The 24,074-nt window shown below is 39.3% G+C and overlaps 1 protein-coding gene across 4 annotated transcripts in view; it reads left to right on the forward strand.

Moving 5' to 3' along the window:
• The window catches only part of Mnd1 (meiotic nuclear divisions 1), a 66,980-nt gene that overhangs the window by 15,015 nt on the left and 27,891 nt on the right, over window positions 1-24,074 (forward strand). The gene's annotated exons all lie outside the window — the stretch shown is intronic.

The following is a 24,074-nucleotide window of genomic DNA, read 5'->3' on the forward strand; positions in this document are numbered from 1 at the left end:
CTGCGATGCACTGCCTGGCCAGAAGGCAACAGGGTTAAGTGAGCATGGATTGAAACCTCCAAAACCCTGAGCCAAAGTAAACCTTTCTCCTTAGAAGTTTATCATCTCAGGTATTTTGTCACAGCAACAGAAAACTGACTAACATGGCCTAGTTGCCTTGGTTCTGTGGTAAGACAACACACCACTACAAGAGTGCACTATAGGTCAGGGGGCCAAGAGAAGAGGGTTGAGGTCCCCCCTGTCGAACTGAAGGACTACCTCCCAAAGACCTCCACATCTTCACTGGACCCTACTTTCTGAGGTCCCTACCTTCTAATAGTGTCATCCTGGGGGGCATTTTCCTGTCTCCTGGGGTTTTTTTGTGCTTTTATCTTTGAAAAGAATTTCCTTAGCCAAATTCCTTTCTCCTTACCCGAATTCTAAACATCTCTCCTTTCAGAAACCTTCTCAAGAGCCCATCGCTAAAGGGTTCTTGTTCTCCAAACTCCTGTAATATTTTTTATTTTACCACAAATAAAATATATTGTTTGGCATATACTATAGTTGCCTACCTAATAAACATTTTTCTGTTCTTTACTAACAAAGCACTTACTTTGAGGGAACAGTATTCAGAAAGAAAAAGCTCATCTTTCCCTGACCCCTTGCAATTATGGGTGGCAGTGGAACCAGTTCTGGTAACTGAGGTGTAAGTAGAAGCGTAGTTTCAAGTTTCCTAGGAAAGTGTTCATTTCTTTATAAATCCAAAGCTTCTTCCTCTTCTGTGATATGGTCATAGTGAAACCCCAGAGTAATGAGCATGAGGCTGAAGCTCTGTTCCCAAAGAATGGCTGAGCCTAAATGAAAAGGTCAGGGTGGCATTTTAAGATACTGTAGCAGCCTTGGGCGGTCATACTTCTGGACTTTATGTCACTTGAGAAAATTGAGCCTTAGTTTAATTCAGTTTTAGTTAAATATTCTGTTCTTTTTGGCTGAATATATTTAACTGACTACAGTTGCTTTGTAGGCCTTTTAAAAATATGAATTAGATCTTGTATTAGTTACCTATTACTGTAGCAAAACTGCATACCTGGACTGGGGGTGTAGCTCAGTGGTAGAGTGCTTGCCTAACATTACACAAGGCCCTGGTTCAATCCCCAGCAAAATAAAAATATGAATAAATAAACATCTCTAAGAAGTATAGCTTTAAGAAACAGACATTGCTATTGCACTGTTTCTGTGGATCTGGAATCCAGTTGTGGTTCTGTTGAGCACCTCTGGTACAGAATGCTACCGGAGGCTGCAGTCAGACCCTTAGCCAGGCCTGTGTTCCCACCTGAATGCTCTTCCAGAGCGGATAGGCTTCACAGGTCAGTCCTGCAATTACTGGGTCTAGTTCACTGCAGACTCTGCGGGTAGATTTGTCTGCTCAGATCTTTACCAGAATGGGTTTCTCTGTAGCTTAAGAGTACATATTATGGCAGCCAGCTTCACTCAGAGCAAGCACATGTCCAGGAAAGAAACGGTCTTTTTATGGGTGGAAGTTACAGCCCATTGCCTTTACTGTGTTCTGTTCCTTAGTAATAAGTCTTTAAATTCAACCTACACTCAAGAGGGTTGCACACAGGCATAAATACCAGGGGCAAGGCTCACTTGGGCCATATTAGAGGATACTTAGTGCAGATTTTTAATTTTTTTACATGTGTATTTTCATACATGTATATCTTCTTAATTCATCTTTTTATAAAACAGCTTTATTGAGGAATAATAGACATTCAAAATAAAACCCCATACTTAGTGTTTATAATTTGGTAAATTGTAACATGTGTAAATCCTTGAAACCATCCCAACAATGAAGGTAATACCTATCGCTCCTAAAAGTTTTTCCTTCCCCTTGGAATCTTTCCCTCCTGCCCCTCCCTGTCCTGCCTTCTCTACCCTCATTCCCCAGGCAACTGCCGATTTGCTTTCTGCTAGTGGTCATTAATTTGTATTTCTTAGAATTTTGTGTAAATGGAGTCATATGGTGTGTCCCTTATTTTCATGGCTTTTATTCAGTATAATTATTTTAAGGTTTATTCATGTGGCTATATGTATTCATTTGTTTTTATTGCTGGAGAGAATTCTATTGTATTTAGAGTTTTACTACACAGCATTTTATTTATTGGTGAATATTTGGGTTTTGAGCTGTTCTGTTAGGTGTATAAGTGTTTATAATTATGTCCCCTTATTGTATTTATCTCTTCGTCATTATGAAGTGACCTTTTTATCACAGGTAAATTCTTTGTTCGGAAATCCACTCTGGTAATTCAGGCATCTCAGAATTGGCAGGGAATTGTTTCCATTACCCGTAAGGAGACACAGCCTGCTGCAGCCACGTCCCTTAGGTACAATTGTGTCATATTTGCATATAACCTCCACACATCCTCTTGTAGGCTTGAGTCATGTCTAGACTGCTTACAATAATGCAGTACAAATTCTTTGTTAGATCATTGTTATACTGTATCCTTTAATGAACAATAACAAGGATTTAACAGTCCACACATGTTCAGTACAGATGCAGTTTTTCCCCCTGAACATTTCTAGCCGGTGGTTAAATGAATCATTATAGGTGGAACCTGTGGCTACAGTGAACCAACTGTACAGGGACTCTTCCTCTTGATTAACATGGCACATCTTTTACTTCTGTTTAATTTTAATCTTGTTCTGTATTTTCTATTGAAAGCATGTTTCTTAGTATTTTGTTTTCTACTGAAAACATGTTCCTAGGGAACAGATAGTTGAGTATTGCTTTTTTATATAACCTGACAATTTCTGCCTCTCAGGTAAGGTGTTCAGATTACTTATATTTAGTGTGATTAACAATGTTGTTAACTCTGCCATCTTATCTCAATTAGTTTGTTTGTTTCTTTGAGACAGGGTCTTGCTATGCACTTCAGGCTGACCTTGAACTCACTATGTAGCCCAGGCTGGCCTCACAGTTACCCTCCTGCCTCAGCCTCCTGAGTGCTGGGATTACGGGCGTGTGCAACCACGCCCAGCTTTAATTCGTTTTTAATTACTTAAGGACAAGAACTTTATTTTACTTATTCAAAAAATAATGATTGACTCTTGCGGGGGGCCGGCGCACGGGAAGCCAGGCAGCAGGGGGCGCCAGCCTTTGGGCTGGCGCTCCCTGCCTCGTAGGCACCTGGAAAGAGGGCCCCTGGCATCAGGGAAGCTGCATGGTGGGGAGCACTGGCTCTTGGGCCGGCCCCCAGCCTAGCAGGCACCCGGGAGGAGGGGCTCCAGTGCACAGGAAGCCACGCGCCAGTTGTCAGGCCAACTCCCTGCCTCGTAGGCACCTGGAAGGAGGGCTCCCGGCTCACGTGAAGCCACAGGGTGGGGAGCGCTGGCCCTCGGGCCTGCTCCCTGCCTCACAGGCGCCCAGAAGGAGGGCCCCTGGCACCCAGAAAGCCACAGGGCAGGGAGCGCTGTTGCGCACCGGCCCTCAGGCTGGCCGCTGCCGCTCAATTGAGAACTACCATGACAGAGAAACAATGACACAATTGGCCCACCATGCACTGGCTGCAGATGCCAACCCACAGACATGTGTGAATCATTCAAACATGGAGAAACCCCTTTGAATGTATGCCATACAACAGGTCACTCTTGCTCCTGCCATTGAGAACCAGAAAGGTCCAGAGTCAGCGGAGAAGCAGCTGCTGAACAAGGACTCGGAGAACATGAGAATACAGACTAAGCCCGAGGAGTCAGAGGTCCTATGGATTAGAGTCATGAGAGCCGTTTGGAAGCTGTAAACCAGGAGGACCTTGCACAATACCTGCGGAGACTCCCTGGAAGCCATTCTTCCCCTGACAGTACAGGCTATGTTGGAGCTCCGGAGAGGTCTGCAGCAAGATTCCTGCTGCCTGTGCTGACAGTTGGGGAGAGGACACTAACTGGTTGTGGGGTCCCAATGCAATGGGAGGCTAGAGAGAAAAAGCTACAAAGAATGGCTTTCGCCCCAGACGGCTCACTTGAAATGTTGGTAAGAATTGCCTCCTCAGTATTCTATAGCCATGACGAGGAGGCGGCCAAGGAGAGAAAACCAAGAGACCGAGAAAAAGCAGCTGTTTTTGCTGCAGCACTAAGAGAAACAGATCCCAAGTCTGATTCCCGGGGCCCCAAGAAGAACTCCATGACTGCATTCATCTGCTACCACTGTTAAAAACCAGGCCACCTCAAGAGGAACTGCCCTAAGAGGCCCCATGGGCCATACCCTGAATGCAAAGATGACCACTGGAGATCGGTCTACCCTCTGAAGCGGAGGCCCCAGAGCTCAGACCCATCCTACCAGTTAGTCCAACAGGAATGAGAGGGCCCGAGGCATACTCTGCCTTCTCCCTCTGGCCAGACTGTCATCTCCATGGAGGAGCCCTGGATAATCATGACTGTGGAGGAACAAAACAGCCTGTTGCTAGACACAGGTGCAAGTCTCTCGGTCCTTCTTTTCAAGCCTGGCCTTCCTTCCAGCCACCACACCTCAGTGACAGGAGTCACTGGTGAGGAGGTAATATGCTAGTTTTGACAACCCTTAGGCTGTAACTCCTTGTTAGATCCTTCTTGCATATCTCTGTCTTCCTAAGAAACCACTTTGAAGATACCACCATGTATTACAGCAGCCATTGATGTTTTCCTACCAATCTATCCCTAACTCTGTAATGTTTGTATTGTTCCTATCCTATTTTGTAAATGGATGCGTGTTTATTATTGTGTGTTTCCTACAACAACCATTCAGAATAGTTAATGATTATTCAATAGGTCACTCATGTATAGCTCTATTTATTTTCTTTAGAAGCCACTTTGAAGATACCAAAGTATAGTACAACAGCTATTGATAATCTCCTACCTCTTTTGTCTATAACTCACTATTATTTGTCTATTTGTTTTCCTCAGAAACTATCTTGTAGATAACAAGAAACTATCTTGCAGAAAACAATAACCATTGATAATTTCCTACCACTTTGTCTGTAATTTGGTAAGCGCCCCCTATTATTATGTTATCCTTCTTTTACTCTTTAAAAAATAATGATTGAGCTTTTGAGTACTTCTTCTAGACTATTACTTGTGTTTGAATTTGGGCACAAAAGATTCAAATTACACATTTCTTGGTTGACTTCATTCAGTCAGAGAAATTCTTCACCTTTGAGAAAAAAAGACCAAATGTACAATTTTTATAATCTCTACTTAGAAAGTGAGGATACTTGGCATATTTTAATACAAGTAAGAGTTTCTTGCCAATAACTATTTAAAAATTGAACTTTTTTTTTTTTTTAAATTCTGAATGATTGACGAATAGGACTTTCTAATTTCTACTACTCTAGGTTTCTGGGTACTCACTTGTGTAAGAGGTGCACAGCCTAAGCCCAATCTGCCATGGGCATCCTGTGAAGTAGTTTCTGTTAAAATACCCCTCTCTCATTAGCTGGGCATGGTGGCATACATCTGTAATCCCAGCGCTTGGGAGGCTGAGGCAAGAGGATCTCCTTGAGTTCAAGGCCCACCTGGCTACTATATATAGATTGATAGATAGATATATCCCTTTTTCTACCAGTCCAAGAGTTGGCATCCAGAGTATTTTGTGACACACCCTTATCTCCCCTCCCCCTTCAGTGGCAGAAGTCAGTTTAACTTGACACACCAGCTTTCAAGTCTGAAGTCAAGTCAGAGGCAGCAACTCCTCTACCTCCTGTTCTACCCACTGGGAAATAATCACAGTTTTGCTTCTCATCCAGCTATAGAACCTTGGAAGTTTTTCCTAACCTTTTTAAAGCCTCTGTTTCCCAATGTTAGGAGAGAAGTTACACTACTTCCATGGGTCGTGGTGAAGATGAGGTGATGTGTGTGAGTGCTTGGTGCTTCAGGCCCCCTGCATCAGGTGGCCAGAGTTAGCTCAGTCCGCACTCCTGCAGGGCTGTATAAGCTAAACGTGTTTGTTCTGTTTGAACAAATATGTGTTGAGCAAATGTGTTTATATTGAGCAAATCAGAACAAATATTTGAGCATCTGTGATGTTCAAACTATTTTACCAGCTTAGAAAATATGCAATTTTTGTTATATAGTAATGGGAAAATAAAGTTGGAAATTTTATGTTATTTTGAAAGTGTTTTAGTGATTGGTCAGATTTTTTTTGTTTACATCAAACAAGGGAAGCTGAAATTTTCCTGCCAGAATATTTTTATGCTTTTTTGCTGGCCTGATTGCTTAAGACAATATATTATAAAATTAGAAAATAGTGTTGTTACATTCTGATATTAAGCAAAAATTACTTCCCTCCCTATATGTGACTATTATTGATTTTCTAAGAATAAATGGATGTGTAATAATTGTTTTCTGCAAAGCTAAAATAAATATTTAGATTGGGTTGAAAAAAATAGTTGTTAAACCAGCCTATTTAGTTGTGACACAAATGCTTTCCTGAAGACTTTTCACATAAATTAATGGCTTTAAAGGACAAAAAATGCTTTTATTTTCTTTTTCTTTTGCTGGTGGTGAAACCTAGGGCCTGCTTGGATGGATGGTAGGCAGACCTCTGCCACTGAGCTACATCCCCAGCCTGAACAGATCTGTTTCTCCTAAATCTTTGTTGTAATTATGTTATGAATTTACATGTATCTAAAACTTCCAAGTAAAAGGGGAAATCTTCATATCCATAGAAGGATATATAGAAGTTATTAAAAGAAATGACTTTGAAATTAACCTTAAAGATAATTATTTGCTAATTTAAAGAATTTTATTAGTGTAGCAACAACTATGTGGCATTTTTTTAATGAATTTTTATTCAAAGTTAGAGGCACAATTATGAAAACAAAACTTTTTTCTCTTGCCTTACTGAGATCTTCCATAAACCTTCACCCACGTTCTGGTTTATAACCCACTTATTACTAGGGAAAGGTACTTTTAGGGGACGGATTTCCTAGGAGTTGGTGTTATAGTAAGCATCACATTTTGAAATTCATACTACGCTACAGGTTAGTGTATTGGTTTTAGGAGTTGCTAAGAGATATTCTTAGGATAATTTAAGAATTGGTTTTTTTTAAACCAAGTTTTAGAAATGAGTATATGAAGTTCTTTATACCTAAAACTGAGTGTATAAAAGAGTAGGTCTAACTTTGGGCTGTGTAGATAACTTGAAATTTTTTTATTAGTACATATTTGCCATATGTAATGTTCACACTGATCATAGGGAATTTGTACCTGAACATAATATATCTTAATTCTTCTTTTTTCCCATTCCCTTCCCCTCCCTTCAACCCTTTTTCTTCTCCCCATTTACAAAAGCTTTGTTTGCATTTTTTTCCTTCCATTCTCTTTGTTTAATCCCCTTTCCCTTCCTCTCTCTTCTCCTTCCCTTGTCCTCCTTCCCGTTGGAACATATTCTTCCTACCTTTCAGTATCCTCCATTTTTTTTTTTTTTTTTTTTTTGTTTTGGTTTTTCTCCGGTACCAGGAACCGAACTCACGACCTTGCGCTTGCCAGGCAGGCGCTTTTGCCGCTGAGCTAAATCCCCAGCCCCTAGTATCCTCCATTTTGCCCCTTACTTACCCTTTGGGTTTCTCCAAGAAAACAATGCAATTTTTAAACTTGTGTTACAATTTACTTCGCTCAAAATTATGGTCTCAAGGTGATCCATTTACCTAAAAATGACTCGTTTATCTTTCTTTATGGCATAGTGCTCCATTGTATATAAATATCACATTTTCTTTATCCATTTATGTGCTGATAAGTATATGGTCTGATTCAAGATTTAGCTGTTACAAACTGTGCTGCTATAAACGTGGGTCTGTAGATATCACTGAGGTATGATGCTTTTAACTCTTGGGAAGATACCTAGAAAGGGAACATCTGGGTCAAATGGAACCTCTAGTTTTAGGTTTCTTTGGGGAATCTCCACACTGATTTCCACAGTGGTTGCACCAGTCTACTTTCACCAACAGTGGAAAAGAGTTCTTTTTGCCCCACAGCCCCACCAGCACTTGTTATTGGTTGATTTCTTGATGATAGCCATTTTTTCTGGAGTGAGATGGAATCTCATTGTTGTTTTAATTTGCATTTCTTAAATGACCTGTGACGTTGAACATTTTTTTTCGTATATTTGCCTACTATTTCTGCTTCTTCATCTCAGAAGTCTCTTTTCATATCAGATGCCTGTTTTTGGATTGAGTCTTTAAATTTAGGGTCTAATTTTTTTTAGTTCTTTATATATTCTAGGTATTAGTCCCCTGTCTTGAGGAGTAGATTCTTTTGCTGTGTAAAAGCTTTTTGATTTGATGTGATCCCAGTTATTGATTCTTTGTAATATTTCCTGTTCATAAAGGAAACAGTCAAAAATCAGTAACATTCCAGTACACAAATAACAAGCTCACTGAGAGAGAAATCAGGGAAGTGTAACACCTTTCAAAATAGTATCAAGAAAAATGAAATACTTAGGAATCAATCTAACAAAGGAAATGAAAGTCCTTTACATTGAAAAAGGAGATCAAAGAGGATATCAGAAAATGGAATGAGCTGGACGTGGTGGCACACACCTGTAATCCCAGGACTCAGGAGGCTGAGGCAAGAGGATCATTGTGAGTTTGAGGCCAGTCTGGGCTATAAGGTGAGTTCAAGACCAGCCTGAACTGCATAATGAAACCTTGTCTCAAAAAGACAAAAAAAAGGAAAGATATCCCCTGTTCTTGGACAGGCAGAACCAGTATAGTGGGAATGGCTGTACTTCCAAAACTGTTAATACGGCTTTAATGTACTCCTGATCAAATTACCAGTAGCATTCCTCATAGAACTAGAGAAAACAATCCTCAAGTTCATATGGAGCCAGAAAAGAGGTAGAATAGCAAAAGCATTTCTGGGTAACAAAAGCAAGGCAGGGGGCATCACAATCCCCAACTTAAAATCATACTGCAAAGCAACTGTGATATAAATAGCACGGATGCTGGCAAAAAAAAAAAAAAAAAAACCAGACCCGCGGATCAGTGGATTAGAATATAAGATGCAGAAACAACTCAAACACACTCAGCCACTTTATGTATGACAAAGGGGCCAAACACTGCACTGGAAGAACGATAGCCTCTTTAATAAATGGTGCTGGAGAAACTGGCTCTGCACATGCTGAAGACTAAAACTAGACCCATATCTCTCACTATGTACTAACCAAAAACACAAAGGATCAAAGATCTAAACATTAAAACGGAAACACTTAAAATGCTGGAAGAGAAAATTGGTATAACTCTTGAAGACATAGGTATAAGCAAGGACTATATGAACAAAACCCTGATCGCGCAGTGTAACTTAATATGTTTTAATAAAAATAGATATTGCCTGTGCTGAAACTCATTTAGTTGGTAAGTGTTCAGTAAAGGGTTGCCATGGCAGGCGTGATCGAGGAGAGAACGCTAAAGGGTTGCCATGGCAGGCGTGATCGAGGAGAGAACGCTGCTGCGGGATCCTCCGAGCCCTCATAGGCGTGAGGCGGTGCACACGTCACCCGCGTCCCGAAATCACTGTGGGAGGGTAGGGGATGTGCAGCATGGGAAGGCAGAGTTGCCCAGCAGGGGAGCCTCCGTTCTGCATTAGGAAGCTTCATGTTAAGGAGACAGCTTTTAAGTTGTTTTTGGAGCGAGACCCGTGGGAATTCACAAGGGAATTGAGAGTGAGGGCCATTCTGAGTACAGACGGGTATGCAGGAAACACAGTGATTTAGGAGAGCGGGCTCTGGACCCAAATGCCGGGCTCGAATTCAGGTTCTGCCATTTGCCAAAAGTCTCTCTTGAGGCTCTGTTTTCTCATGTGCGTTTCACAGGTTTGTTGTAAGAAGTAAACGCATTCCATATAACTGTTCACAACTCTGAGTACTATATGTAAGTGATTTAGCTTTTGTTACTGCGTGTGAAGACCGAAGGTGTGTACAACTGTAACACTGCCAGAATCGAAGTTGTTTCAGATGTCTCATTTATGTGGGAAGGGTGAATGAACTGTGGCTCCATTGGTAGGCGTATACGGGTAATGAAGCTGCAGAATTTTGGATAGGGACGTAGACAATCAAAAGACTTAACTATTCGAACAAACATCAGGTCAGGACCAGCTTCTAACCCTCGTTTATGTGAACAATTCTGTAGTCCATTTGATGAAGACTGCTTTTGTCTACAAGTGATGGAATTTCTGTTTAACACTCATATAAATAGCTAGAAGTTTATTTTTCTCAATGCAAAGTTTGGAGATGGGTGTCTGGGTAGTGACTCAGTGATAGCAGTCGGCGTCTTTTTGATTCTCTCGGCCTTTCCATCCGGGTCACAAGATGGCTGCCACAGTTCCTCTTGTCATGTCTGAGGCAGAAGGAGGAAGGGAAGCTGCTGGGTTCTGTTTCTCTGTCAGTATACTTTTGCTTAAATCTTGTTTTCTGAAACAGTGTTATACCGCCTATGCCGCCTCTACCCGTAGAGGGAACTGGAAGTGGAAACTAGTTAGGGAGGAAGTGTACCAGAAATGGGTTACTGAGTCAAACAGAAGAGCTGGCCACAGGCATGGTGATAAAAATAGGGTGTTGTTTTGTGAGAGTTCGCATATAACTGCAGCACAGTTGGGCCATAAGAAAGCATTTAATGATTTGTTCTCTATGTGTGCACAGGTTATGGAGAAAACAGTGCTTTATCTTTGGGGTTTTCCTCCGTTTGGTTGCAGTGCTGATTACAAAATTGTTGAGTTAAAAAGCATCAGATAATATGTTTTTATTTTTCCTTAAAATATGGAAATATTTGACTATTGTCTATTACGTATTTTTTACTAGTTTGCTTTACAAATACATTTGCATTGATGTACACTTCTGCTGCAGTAAATAGGGTCTGCCTGAGATTGGTTCACTTTTTTAAGTGCCAAAGGTTATTTATTTTGGAAACTTTGGTTATGAGATTGAAACTTTCTTATCAGAGATACCATTTTATTCTAATGCGTTGTGTCAAAGCAATAGTCAACTGAGTATATGGTCTCTAACTTATAATTCAGTTTTTCGTGATGATTCTTCACTTAACATTGTTCAAAACATGTATTTATTCATAGTTAAAAGTATTCGCCAATTTAATGAGCCCTGGAAAGGCAAAGTTTTGTCTGGAAAACATAGGCTTCATTGTCCAGGTAACTTGGATTCAACTACTGTGTGACCAAATTAGTCTCTGCAGATCTCAGTTTTCTTATCCGTCAAGTGGCGGTGGTAAAACCTTCAGTGAGATCTTGCGTGCACACATCCTGGGCAGCCCCGCTCCCTGGAGAAAGGTCTGCCAGGGGCAGACAGCAGGGAGAACAGAGAGACTACGGCTCACTGCCTCTGTGATTTGTTGGTCTTATCGTCGTTTTTAGACACAGGAAGGAGGAAAAACAAAATGCAAAAGAAGCTGTGAGTATGAAAACTTTTTAAAAGCTATTACTTGTTTTTTTTAGTTTGGCTTGACATGTTAGTTCAGTTAAAATATTAGGTTTTGTAAAAGATAGTGTAACTTTCAGTTATATTTATGTGTATCTCTGCCTTTTTAAAGCACTCCCATTCCTTTCTTAAGGAGACGAGTATTTCATTGTTTTTCTGAAGTAAGCCAGAAGGTCAGCACCTAATAGCATAATTACCTTATAAACCCTGTAATTATACCTGATGTTAGAAAAGGGACTTTTCTTAGGAAATAAAACTTTGAAAGATGATGTCAAAATTAAACCGGTTTTTCTCAATAAAGTTCTTTCAGTATTTATTGAATTGGGCATACATAATCCTTTCAAGTTATTTTCAATAAGAACTAAAATCAACCAAATGTAGCATGTATCTGTAATCTCAGCACTCTGGGAGGCTGGGGCAGAGGGATCACACATTTGAGCTCAGCCTGGGCCACCTAGTGATGTATGAAATACTGTCTGAAAATTAAAATACAAAAAAGGGCTGACAACACAGCTCAGTGTGAAGGCCATGGGTTCAGTCCCTGGGGGAAAGAAGAAAAAGAGAAAAAGGAAAGGGGAAGAGGAGAGTAGGTAGTTACTACTGCAACTTCAGTGGTTCTATTCCTGACATATTTTTTAGTGTTTCCTAAATGCAAGAAGGAATGTTTCAGTTTTTTTGTTTAGTTTTGTTTTGTTCTGACAGGGGATGAACCCAGAACCTTTTACTGTGCTATTTCCTCATGCCTTTTTAAGTTTTTAGCTTGAGATAGGGTCTCATTAAGTTACCCAGGCTGGACTCAAACTTACGATCCTCCTACGTAAGCATCCTAGAGTTCTGAGATCACAAGCAGGGGCTACCACACCCATCAAGGACTATAATTTTTGTGAAATTTGACATTTTTAAATTTGATATTTTGGCGGGGCGTGGTGGCCCACACCTGTAATCCCAGCACTTAAGAGGCTGAGTCAGGAGGATTATCATGAGTTCAAGGGTAGCCTGGGCTACATAGTGAGACCCTGCCTCAAAATAGAAACATTTTTTGATATCTTGAAAAGATAGTTGGTGACAAATTTTCATTTTCTTTTGTTTGTAGATGTTGTTCTGAGGACAAGACCTTGCTATTTTCCCTGGGCTATTCGCAAATTCCTGAGCTCAGGCGATCCTCTGCCTCACTTTGCTGAGCAGCTGAGGTGACATGTTCACGCCACTGTGCCTGGTGTCATTTTCCTCTTTACTAAGCTGAATTACACAGCTACTGCAGAGTTGTAATTCTTAATTAGAATTCCCAGCTCTTTCAGGATTTTTGATATTGCATTCTACTTAAAAGTTTGAGACCATCAGATTTTTGCTTTTCTAAATTTATGCTTTGGGCCAGGGATATAGCTGAGCGGCACAGCACCTGCCTGGTAAGCACAAGGTCTGAGTTTGATTCCTGGTATGAATGAATGAATGAATGAATGAATGAATGAATGAATGAATTTATTCTTTGAAGCTCTCCCTTTATTCTCCCACCGCCCATCTCCCTTTCTTCAGAAAGCTCCTTATATTTGAGGGTATTCAGTTACCGCAGTGGCAAGGCTGTATGCTCTCTGCTGGCTTCCTCATTGTCATCTTTCTCTTTTGCCTCTGGATCTATCCAGTATCTGAATTTGAATTATCCTCAGATATGGTGTTGAAAAGGTAACTCCAGTCCTGGCAGGCGTCTTATTTTTTGTCTGTGCTGTGACTCACCTGCTCATTCATGCAGCAAACATTTATTGAGCTTCCCTTTTGGGCAAGGCACTGGTTTGTTGTTTGGGACATAGATCAGTTAATAAAACAGACAGACATCAGTGAGCTCTTTGCCCTTGGGGAATTTATACATTCTAGTGGGGGGAAGACAGATATCAAACAGTAGACATACTCAGTAAACTATGTGTTGAATGAAAAATATATGGAGAAAAAGTGGGTATACAGAGAGAAAAGGTAAGTGGAGGATAAGTGGAAATAAAAGAAAAAGTAATGATTGGGAATGAGTTGCAGATTGAAGACAGTCAGAGAAGACCTTTCTGAGAAAGTGGAAAGCACCCTAGGTCTGTTACTTCTGTCCTCACATTGAATGATTAAGTTCAGTTCTTTTCACCTTCTGTGTGATCCATCACAAGTGATCATCAGTTTTCCTTACTGATCGTTCTTCTACTTGCCCTATTTACTGTTCAGTAATAACCCTATTCTGGTGTATTCCCAGCCATTTTCAAGACCCTGTTTTAAGATTCATTAAATTCCTGATTTTATTCCCATTTCATTTCAGATGACTTTTTTAAATCAGCTTTTCAAAATTAATGTGAAGTAAAAAATTTAACCTACTGAGTTGATACAAATCTAATGTTTAAACTTGAAAGAATCAACAACTGGGATCTCATCCTACTGAAAAGTTTCTGCATATCTAAAGAAATCACCAGCAGAGTAAAAAGTAAGCCAACGAACTTGGAAAAGATTTTAGCTGACTGTCCCTCAGACAAAGGGCTTTTATCTAGAACATATAAAGAATTAAAAATATCAGCCCCCCCAAATTCAAAGACCCAATCCAAAAATGGGTAGCTGAGATGAATACACACTTCTCAGATAATGAAATATAAATGGCAAATAAATACATGAGAAAATGTTCAACATCATTAGTCATTCAAGAAATGCAAAGTAAAACAACATTGAGATTCTACCTTACCCCAGTAAGAATGGCTATCATTAAGAAATCAACCAATAACAAATGCTGGCGAGGCTGTGGAGAAATAGGAACCCTTCTCCACTGCTGATGGGAATGCAGACTGGTGAAACCACTGTGGAAATCAGTTCGGAGATTCCTCAGAAAACTACGTCTAGAGGTCCCATTCAACCCAGCTATCCCCCTTGTGGGTATTTTCCCAGAAGGTCTAAAACCATCATATCACAGCAATATATGTGCACCTATGTTCATAGCAGCACAATTTGTAATTGCTAAATTATGGAAGCAACCCAAATGTCTATCCACTGAGGATTAGATAAGGAAATTGTGGTACTTTTATATAATGGAGTATTACTCAGCTATAAAGAAAGATAAACTCAAGGCCTTTATAGGTAAATGGTCACAACTAGAGACCATACTCATAAGTGAAATAAATCAGACCTGCATATGCAAGCACCACATTGTCTCACTAGCGTAAAACATGAAAGAGTTAATTTAAACTAGGAGGTATGATAGACATTGTGAAATGATAGGAAAGCACTCAAGGGTAAAGGGCAACTGGGATGTGGGAAAAGAGAAGGGAAAGAAGGAGAAATTTTGTATATGCATATACAGGATAGTTAACATAGTTGTTCTACTGTCTTCTCTTTCTTTGCTGAAAGAAACTGTCAATGAGTCCTTGATTGATCAATATTGCATGTCTCTGTTTTTATGGGAAACCACTTTGAAGATATCAATATGTAATACAAGAAGCATTGTTAATTTCCTACCACTTTGTTTGTAACTCTGTATTGTCTGCTGTTCTTTTGCTATTTTGTAAAAGGTTGTCTGTCTGTTAATGTTTCCCTCCTTTCATTTTTAAAATAAAACAACCACAAATCTAATGTTTAAAATAATCCATTCTCCCTAATTGTAAAGAGGGATTAGTTTATTTTTTACTAGAATCTCATTTTTTATCTACCATTCATTCATGAGCTCTTTGCTATAAGCTTCTATAGTCCTACATTAAATAAATGTATGTTTTCTGTAAAATGTTTGAAATCACAAAAGTAGTAGTCCAGGTCCAGGCAAACACCTTTGCCATGCTGGGGATCCCCAGCCAGACCCCTTTGCTGTGCACATTCTTCCTGTTTAGTTTTATCTCTCATAACTCCCATTGCCAGCTACATACTCATAATTCCCCAGTTTGTTTTTATCTCCTGCCTATGCCAATGAGCTGAGCTTCATACCATGTGTTCAGCTACCTACTAGACATCTCTTCTGAATGACTGACAGGCAGTTTGTACTGTCTTGAAAACTCAGTTCTTTAGCCAGCAGTGCTCTTCTTTGTCTTCTAGGTTTTGAAACCACTATCACTTAGTCACCTGAAACCTGGTAGTTACATTAGATTTTTCTCTGTCTTTTCCCCATGTCCATTGGTTCCAAAGTTTGTTGATTCTGCATCCTAATGTCTCTCAGATCACACCATTCCTCTCCATTCCCACTGATATCCTCTTGGTTTAAACTCTGATTATCTCTGGCCCAGAATTTTGAAGTAGTATTTTCACTGGTCTCCCTTGTCTGTAGCCTTCACTTTCTCTCATCTGCTGTAGCAGTTATCTTTAATGGCTTTAAATAATTTTCCAATAAAGTCCAGATTCCTCAGACTGGGTTTAAGGCTCTCTGTAACCTAGTTCCTGCCATTGGCCAACCTAATAACCCACTTCTGTAGGATTAAGCAACCCTGAGAAAGGTTACCCTTCTGTAACCCTATACATCATTATACCATACTGTTTACAGATTCCTGAGAACCATTCACTTTATTTCTTTGCATCCTTACTTGTTGTGCCTGGCTTATTTCTACTTGCCTAACTGACAAATTCCAACCTATTAACCAGAAACCTGTATCCATTAAGACCCACTTCAGAAATCTCCTCCTCCAGGAAGTTTTTCATCCCGTTCTCAACACAGTCTAATATTTCTTTGTGTTCTGTAGTAGTCACTTTCCTGTCCCTGGGACAAAATATAAAATATCCACAACTTAAAGGAGGAGAGGTTTGTTGTGGCTCACAGTTCTGGTAGGTTTAGTCCATGGTCTGCTGACTCCAAGGCAGAAATCACATGGCCGATCTCATTCATTCATTTACTCACATGGTGGCCAGGAAGCAGAGAAAGAAAGGAGGAGCTGGAGGTGAGACTACATCCTTAAGTCTCGCTGCCAGTGATCCTACATTTCCAACCAGGCCCACCTCCTAAAAGCACATTCAGCTGCTGAACTCATCAAAGGATGAATCTGTCTCATAGTTGGCAGATCACATACCAACATGTGCAAAAGTCTGCTGTTGTCAACTGTTCTTTAAGTCCCTTCTGTTTAAATATACCAGTGTCAAGTTTCTCACAGAGCCCAACCCATGTTCCTTATCCCTAAAACTACTCCTTACCAGGCACTTATGTGTAGCAGTCAATTCTTTGTTAGTGTGTGTAGTGTCTCCAGTATAAATCATGCATCTGTTTTCTGTTTGTCCATTTAGTTTACTTTAGACTTAATCTCTAACAAGACATTAGCAACTGAGAACTTTTTAAGCCACAAAACAACACACTGTTTGATACTAGAATATTAAAATTTGCATTTTAATTTAAAACTTATTCACCATAGATCACAAGAATTGAGAAAATTTAACTGCCTGTAAACCTATCATTTAATACTAAATACTGCTGACATTTTTGTACTTGTCCTTTCTTTACACACACACACATCTGGATGATTTCTAGCCACAAATAACAAATGTAGGTCCAGCTTGGCTTAAGTATTAAGAATTCCCTATGTGATATAGCAAGAAGTATGGAGGTAACCTTTCTCAGGGTTGCTTAATCCTACTGCACAGTGATATCGGAGGTTTAGGTTGGCTTCTGTGACATCTTTTGGCCTTTCCTTTTTTTGAATGTAAGTAGTTACTACAGCTACTATGTCCTCCCCATGACACTGCTTCCAAAGCAAGAAGAAAGATGGAGTTCTTGTACATCTTTTATTCTTTCTTAAATCTAGGAAGGAAATCCTAGAATACTCCCTTGCGTAGATAGAATTCCCTTTATTTTTCCATCAGTTGGGTTTGAGTTACACTTCCATTGCTCACACGGGGAGGAGCTAAGTGAATACACTTCATGCTCTGTGAAGGGACCCGTTCTGACCACACTGCATCTTTAATTTGAACAAAAATTGGGAGTTCTGTTAAGAATGAAAGAAATCAGGTGTGGTTATACACATTGTAATTCCAGGACTCTGGGAGGCTGGGGTAGAAAGATTGCAAGGTTGAGCCCAGCCTGGCTAAAAATAAAAAGGGCTGGGGGTGTTGCTCAGTGCAAAGGCCCTGAGTTCATTTCCAAGTATAGACATGGGAAGAGAATGCAGGGTCTGCCAAATTATAGCTATATGCTTTTAAAAATCATGCCATTTAGCTGGATGCTGTGACTTGTACCTGTAGTCCCAACTACTCAAGAGCTTGAGGAAGGAGGATTGCATGAGCCCAAGAGTTCAAGGCCAGCCTGGGCATCATAGCTAGCAAGACTGCTTCCTTCCCCTTGCAAAAGTTATGCCCTTCAAATTGAATACTTTCATTAAATCTCTGTATTGGCCTGGAAAATCAAGAATTAAATGCATATACATTTCTTGAGATTGACTCAAAACTGGAGTTGTGAGAGTCACATATACAATATAAACTTTTTATTGGTAAGCAATTAAAAGTAATAAAAAATTAAGGTAGTGAATGTTACAACAGTGAAAACTCATAAATTTTTATGATAGAACATTAAGACAGAAGATATATAGATATACATAAAATTTGTTTTACTTTTGTGGGAGATAGCTTCCAAAAATCCCCTAGGACTTTTTCTTTGCTGTTGGAGCTTCGTGGCGCATAAGGTTGGAAAGTTGACCCTAGACTAGCTATAGAATTCCTATCCCATCCCCAACCCTCGTCTGTGGTCTGTAGGAGATACAAGTTTATGATAGCCATTCTTCAGAAGTGTATTCCTCCTGCCAGTCAGCCAACCTGGAGAAGACTTATTCCACAAGAAAACTAGGCCTACAATTTTGATGCCATGCCACCAGGTGCTGGCAGTGTCAAGATCATGTATATCTTTCATTCTCTGGAACAACCTTAATTTCAAGTTATTTGGTCTGTTTTGCCCCCCAGAAGCATATCAGTATTTTATAAGTTGTATTTCAATATCTGTAACATCTCCAGCTGCTCTATGAATTTACAAGTTCAAAAAGTAACTCCTTAATTGGGTGCTCCTCTGTTTAAAAAAAAAAAGCATAGTTCTTATTTGACACAAGGGCATTATTCAGATGTCTAGACCTACATTTCATCAGATTCGGGTTTGGGGTCTTGTTTACATTTCCCAGTGTTTTTATTTATTTATAACCATAACTTTCCTACATGGTAACTCTTTGAAAAATAGCTAAGATACCAACAACCACAATTTTAACTTTTGTTAATTCCTGTATATTTCAAAGCTATATATATGCATTCACCTCATGAATAATCTCTAACACTTCAGTTTAGCCCAGGTCTTAGTTTGGTTGGGGTCATTGGAGAAACTGTAAGTGCGTGCTGCTCAGTGAGAGAAGCCGGAGTGAAAAGGTTACCTGTTGTAGGACAACATGTGTGACATGCTGGAAAAGGCAAAGCGATGGAGCCCCTGATAGATCAGTGGTTGCCGGGGGTTGGGGAGGAAGGGAGCAGATGAGTAGATGGAGCACAAAGGGTTTTTAGGGCACTGAAACTCTCGTGTAATGTACAGTAGTGGTGGGTACATTTGTCAAAACCCACAAAGTGTACAACCCAAAGAACAAACCCAAGTTTGTTAGTTTGGGGGATATTTTTGCAAAGGAACACAATATAATATAGGACACATATTTTATAAGATTATTTATAATAGTCACCTAAAGAATGATATATAAGAGAATGTAGGAAATCTGTCCACACACCAAGGAATCTAGCTGAGGGCCTGGATCCCACAGAAATGTCCTGTATGAGTCTAGCTGAGGACCTAGCGCTCATAACAGTGCCTCCCAGGAATCTAACTGGAGGCCCAGAGCCCACTATAATGTCTTACACAGGCCTGTTTCACAGATCTGCGCTGGGAAGGCCCAAAGGTCAGTGGTAGAATCTAGGAAGTCTGTGCCAGCAGGATGAAGGATCTGTGCTCAAAGGCTGAGGGATGTGCACTGGAGCCAGGAAGCAATGCTCAGAAGAACCAGAGCTCCCCCAAAAGGTACCACAACCATCCCCAGCAACAGTGAGATCCCAAGCTCCTCCAATAATCAAGATGACTGAGGTCCCATCAGGGAAGCCAACGCAGCAAGCTTTTCCAGGAGACCAGCAGTGTACCGTCTTCCCCTCCAGAGCCAGGAAGTGATTCTCAAAGTGAGGACCAGAGCTCCCCCAAAGTAAACTGAAGCTATTTTCAGAGCCAACAAGGACCCAAGCTCTTTGAAGGATGAAAACAGCGAAGTTCACTAGGAAAGCCAGCCTGACGAGCTCCTTCAAAACAACCAACAGCTTTTTACAGCTTCTACCAGCTCCTGACAGCCTCTGTCTGCTCCCAATAGCCTTTCCCTGTTTCTTCTCCAGTTCTGCCTCTTATACGGCTGGCAACAGTCCCCAGGTGGGCCTCCCACACCCAGTACCACGCTTACTCAGTTCAGCTGGGGTTATAAGTTGACCACCAGTGATCAATCCATTACACCTAGTGTAGACTATGGACTAAATAATGACATGAGTATGGGATCATGAATTGTAACAAATGTACAGTTCAGTACAGGATTTTGACAGTTGGGAATCCTGTGTATATGTAGGGCCTGGGATATATGGGAAATCTTTATGTATCTTCTGCATAATTTTGGTATGGACCTAAAACTGCTCTAAAAATAAAGTTTTGTTACTGGTTTTGTGTTAAAGAAAGAGGTAAACCTAATTATACTGACATGGAAATTTTTCTGAAAATGGAAAATTGAAAGGCATTCCATAGAGGGTCATCCCATCTGTGTTTTGAAGTGTTATCCATACTCATCTGTATCTGAAAAGGACGCAAAAGAATAAGGCAGAGGGATGCATACGAGGGTTTTACGGGTGCCATTTCTGGACGGAGTTGTGGAGAAAGCACAGAGCTGAAGAGGCAAAGGGGATCTTCTTACACGCTTCTGCATGGTTCCGGTCTTTTAAAATAAGAGTATGTTTGTATTTTAAGCTTTTGAGAATATACTTATATATTACTTATAACAAGTGTTTTTGAAATAATAATTATATATGCTTATTATATTAAAATAACTTAGTAAATGCATTTCATAATTCACAGATAACTATTGTTTAAATTTTGTCATTTTCTTGCAGTTTTTCTGGTGTTGCTTTTTGAGGTTTTTTGTTTGTTTGTTTATCATAGAGAAGCTCTCTTTTTTTTTTTTTTTTTTTTTTTGAGAAGCTCTCATTGAGTTGTAGTTTTGTTTCCAGATTCTTAAAACTTGGCTTTATTCTGTGAGAATTTTTCATTGTCATTAAAAATTCTTTGGACACATCTCTTTTGGCTGCATAATTGTAACACATCCATACTATGAAATACTGATTTAATATTTCTCTAATTTGGAGATGATTACATTGCTCCCATCTTTTTGTATAAGTGTATCTTTAGAGCATTCATTATTTATGGTCAGTTCATAAGTAGAACATTATCTTTCATTAAAAATGTAAATTTTAAAGTTGTAGATGTTCTAACAAGACTTTAAATACATAAATAAATAAAGCAGATTCTTTTTTAAGCACAGACAAAACCATAGCACCCATGTTTCCACAGTGTAGTAATTAACTTTAGTACCACAATCGACTGATCTAGTTGCTCTTGCTATCGTTATCTCTTTTCCTCATTCCCTTAACATTCTTTCCTACCTATGAAAACTTGATATTCTCGCCCTAATACTTTGAAATTTCTTTATTTCTAGAAAAGAGCAAATCAGAATTCTAACACAGCCAGCTTGAATCAACCTTTCTGTTTCTTTTATGAGTAGGCAGTTCCTCAAGGCAGTGAGTTACCCTTTAGAAAAGAGGGCATTATGTTTCTCTACCCTGAATGTCTGGAATAGGTGGCCTGGAATGCATTCAAAGGGAAGCATTGTGTCAGATCTCAAATCTAAAGATGAAATCCTGTTTTTTTACTAATTATAGTTTTTGTTGTGTTGCAGCTGCTGCTTTTTGTTTTGAGTTACTAGACTTCGAAAAATTATTATTTGCGGGGCTGGGATTTAGCTTAGCAGCAAAGTGCCTGCCTGGCAAGCACAAGGTCGTGAGTTCGATTCCTGGTACTGGAAGAAAAAAAAAAAAATTATTTGCTTTAGTGAAATTTGGGAATGGATTTGTTGCTACTGGTATATGGTTGGTTTCATATTATAGAAATCTACCAGAAGAATTTGGTCTTCAAAGTCATCCTGTGGTGTATATCTTTTTTAAATGCAGGGAACAACCTTATTTTTATTTTTGCAAATGTGGATTTTTTTTAATATTTCTAAATAAACATTGCTCTTTACTAGTTTAGGCTGCAGTATTTAATGATATTTCATTTTTAACTTAATAAACTAGATATTTTCCCACATAGTAGTATCATGTGTATTTTAGTTGGATTTGTTACTACAAGGAAACATGTTTCTGTTTAGATCAGTAGTTCTTAAAATTGTGGTTACTACAATCAGCATGATTTGGCATCACCTGGGAACATGTCAGAAATTCAAATTCTAGGGCCCTACCCTAGTTGTACTATTAAGAAACTCCTGTATTTTAACAAGGCTTTTGAGTTATCCTGATACATGCCAAACTTCAGGGACTACTGGGACATGTGATACATACACTGAGCCTTATGGCTTATATCTAGTTGTCCCCCCAAAACCTCATGTTCTCGTAGGTGGGGCTTTCTGGGAGAGACTGGATCATGAGTGTATGATACTGGATCAGTCCATTGATTGGTTTAGCATCATTCTGGATATGGATGATGGATTTACTGAAGAGGGAGATCCACCCTGGGTGTGGGTGGCACCAACCAATAGGCTTGCAGCTTGGCTAGAGTAAAAAGGGAAAGAAGAAAGGCTAGCTACTTCCTGTCTGCCATGCCATGCCAGGAACCGTTTCTCCTCTGCTGTGCCCCCCTACCTTGGAACTAGCTGTGTTGAAACCTCTACAAACTGTGACCTAAAATAAACTTTTCCTCCTTTAAATTGTGGATGTCGGGTATTTTGTCCCAGCAATGAGAAACTAAGATACCATGGCTAAAAATCTCAGCATTTCTGCCTGGGGCCTGGGTTTGGTGTAATTCCAAAGTGCGTATTAGAGATGATAGCAGTAGTGCTTCTAGTGGCTGTGAGGATGAAAAACTGATAGTAAGGACAGCCTAACAAGAGCTGTATTCATTATTTCCAGTGGTAAGATCTCAAGAAGTACGCAGTGAGCCAAGAATCTTTCACTGTTGAGTCAAAGCAAACTATTTCAGCACTTAGGATAATTAGCAGAAGCTTTCCTTTGATAACATCATTTGTGCCTCCCTCTATTACTAAGAAATGTACATGACAACTCATGCATGTAGTGCTTCACATTCAAAGTACGTAAGATTGTTTTCAGAATTAAGGAATTGTTGAATGAGCTCTCTTCCAAATGCTTTTAAGTTATAAATAATAAAAACAGACATAATACCTGAAAAAACACGTCATTACTAGAATTAAGATATATGTCCCCCAGCTATTGGTTTTATTTTATATAATTATTACCTTTTTGGGTAATATCTTCCTGGTTGGTTGTTTTAAAACTTTTTTAATATTAAAAAAAGTGTGCTTTACTTGGAAAAATCTTTTACTTCTAAATTTAATTGTTATATTCATTTTAAAATTACTTCAGGTGGGTCCTTCAAGGTAGAATATTAACTTTTTAAGCATGGCTTTATTTTATAAATAAGAGCCCTTGTTAAAAAGAACTAGATCTGCATGCTAAATTTAGGGCTTCAAAGCTTAAGTCTAAGCTTAAGCTTAAGTTGGCTCTAAGTCTAAAAGGTTTTTTTTTCTTTTTTTAATATTTGTTTTAGGAGGCTAGTTACACTCAAAAAGAGATACAGCTGGTTTGGTGATAGTGTCTCTTTGGCACTGCTGATAGATCTTGTTCATGCTATGTATTAGAATCAGTGACTAAAGAACTAGTCAAAAAGAAAGTTTACAGCATTGCCTATGTATATTGGGAAGTATAAGGTATCCCAAGACCAGGGTGAAGCTACCAAATTTTTGAAGGAAGTATTTCCAAATTTTAAGCAGAAGGGCATCTAAATATTATTCACCTTGTCTGTTTTACTAATTATATCATAAAATTTCAGTTTTTCGTATGCTAATAGAAATTAAGTTCATCCAATCATTAATTACTTATTTCCTAAATGTTTATAACTCAGGAATGAGAAAGGTATAGACTATATTTTAAGGAGGTTCTAATCCAATCAAGAGTAAAATTTCTGACTAGTTTATAGTAAAATATGTGGTGGAGAATTTAGTGGTGGGAATTTCCTGTGATTTAGTCATGCATCCAGATGAGGTTAGTAAAGTTGAGAAGGGGACTCTGTTCTGACATTAGCCAGTCCATTCTGGTGCAGGCCTAGTCAATGCTAATGAGCATTTCTTGTCTATAGTCTCCTTATGCTAGTATGATTTAATCCATTGCCACATATACTTTATCTACTATTTAAGATGATGAAATACTTAAACTGATGAGTTTTAAGGTACATAAAACATACTTAAATTGAATATGTAGTGTGCAGTTCTTCATAAAGTACTTTAGAAATTTTAAGCATTACATTTATTATTGACTGTTCGTGACACAAATTCTACTACTACAGACTTCAAAGAAATAGTTTAAAGTTAGGCCTGGTAGCACACACCTATAATCC

This window comes from Chinchilla lanigera, unplaced genomic scaffold (assembly GCF_000276665.1).
Source record: "Chinchilla lanigera isolate Chin_1 unplaced genomic scaffold, ChiLan1.0 scaffold00070, whole genome shotgun sequence".
Taxonomy (NCBI): Eukaryota; Metazoa; Chordata; class Mammalia; order Rodentia; family Chinchillidae; genus Chinchilla; species Chinchilla lanigera.